Source organism: Limulus polyphemus, unplaced genomic scaffold (genome assembly GCF_000517525.1).
Source record: "Limulus polyphemus unplaced genomic scaffold, Limulus_polyphemus-2.1.2 Scaffold13540, whole genome shotgun sequence".
Classification (NCBI taxonomy): domain Eukaryota; kingdom Metazoa; phylum Arthropoda; class Merostomata; order Xiphosura; family Limulidae; genus Limulus; species Limulus polyphemus.
The window spans coordinates 4272-6212 of record NW_013679150.1 but is presented as its reverse complement, the minus strand read 5'-3'; the positions used below and the strand labels follow the sequence as shown (position 1 = coordinate 6212).

General features: G+C 28.7%; 1 long non-coding RNA gene across 1 annotated transcript in view; it reads right to left on the bottom strand.

Annotated features, from left to right (window-relative positions):
- Positions 1 to 1625, bottom strand: part of LOC111084093 — a 2325-nt gene extending 700 nt beyond the window's left edge. The window contains exons 1-2 of the long non-coding RNA XR_002609390.1: positions 1258 to 1625; positions 729 to 1012 (exon numbers count right to left, since the gene is read on the bottom strand). This is a non-coding gene — a long non-coding RNA (uncharacterized LOC111084093). The remainder of the gene's footprint in view (positions 1 to 728; positions 1013 to 1257) is intronic.
- Between the last annotated feature and the right edge of the window lie 316 nt (positions 1626 to 1941).

Below are 1941 nucleotides of genomic sequence, written 5' to 3'. Positions count from 1 at the left end.
CTAGAAATGTTATATTTAAAGAAGTATTGTTACGATAAAGATACTAATTTGGCCAGAAATGTTTTGCGGGTCTCTGCTAGTCAATTATTAAACCCACCCAAAGTATCTATTAACTTTGTTTATAATTTGATAATTTTTATGTACATAATGTATCAGTATCATGTTTCTATCTCTTTATTATACTTTTATCAGTAATAGTGAAGATGACAGAAGAATATAATTATAAAGAAATGCTTTGTTTTTATATCAATTTTTTATTAACTAGATATGTCTACATTTCTCTGTCACGAGTATTACCTTGTCCAGATACTATACTGCTCCTGCTTTGGTTATAGAGTGAAGTTTTCATATTTTTGTTTTGTAAACACAGTAAAAAACACTTATGACTTATCATTAAGATTTTTTATGAAACATTTGGAATTTGTAGCTCCTTTAGTAATAAAAACAAAATATTAAAAGTTCTTACTTGTTTTTAAAATATAGGATCTCTCTGTAAATCATCTTACAATACATTCTATGCTACTAAAATACTGGAGATGATAATATTGTTTAAACAAATCCTGTTAGGTGGAATATTACAACTAGAAAAACCTTTATAAACAATATATATCTGTATATAAAACAAAACTTCCTAATAAGTTAACTAATTAGTAATAAATCTAGTTTACAACATGTATAACTATTCATTATTTTGAAGCATATTACCAAAAAATGTAATTTTTACCCACAGATGGGTCCAATTGTGCTTGTAAACTTTCCTGTAGTATTTGTTTTCGGTATTTCCTCATTAGTTCATCGAATTCTTCCAATCTTTTGTCTTGCTGTTGATGATTTGGCATTCTTTTATTATATTTGTTAAGTCTAACTTCTGATAATTCATTGTTACACAAGTGAGGATCTGAAGAGTTTTCTGGCCCTTCTATTTCTTTGAATTTCCATGATGAAGTATCTATACGTTTTGAATTTTTCAAAGGATTTTTGTTTCGATAACAATACATGTCTGTTTTTTAACCTGAAAAGGAAATAAGGTATTATGATATACATAATTTAAATATTATCTTTAAATTTAATCGGTAATAATAAAGCGCTAAATTATCTGCTGAATAATTAAAAGGAATAAATTGGTAGCATCGGTGCTACATATTCTTCAAATCGTGTATTAATATGGGTTTATTCTGGTAAGAACAGGACAAATCTGAACAACATATATGTACTTAAAAGTTTAATTACATACAAGTTAGTAGTAGTAGTACTCACGCCAATTATACAAACGTAAAGCGATACATGTCCCGTTGTCTTTCAGCATCCGATATAATTTATATATATATTTCCTAATATTAAATGTACTTACTGATTACCGAAACATAAATCTATACTTTCATCATAAGTTCCTATTTAAAAACTATATATATATATATATAATTTTTGAATTTAGATTAGACCAACTTTTAACTCAAGAAACAATTTTGCTTGAATGGACAAGGTTTAGCCATAACTTTCATGATACTTTGTGTTGCCATAACAACAGCCACGAGGGAGCGTGTTTTACTCTCTAGTTTAGCATTTTGTTTGTTGTTAAACGCAAAGCTACACAATGAGCTATCTATGCTTTGCTCATTACGGTATCGAAACCCGATTTTTAGGTATTCATCCTCCAGACTTTGCCCTGAGCTACCGGCGGACTTTAGTGGTTGTGAAAATGCGATTCTTCTGTTGCGAAATTTTAAATGATCAAGCACGTATTTTTCTTTCAGATATGTATATATCATATTACTTTTGGTAAAAATAAATGCACTTTTTTTTTTTACATTTACTATTTAACATAAGACTTTAGTTTACTCATTACAAAATCAAACCAGAACGGGAGCTGGAAAAAAAGCTTCAGCTTGATCAAGATCTCCCAGAAAGAACGAGAAACGTATCTTCTCTTACCAAGTCTGA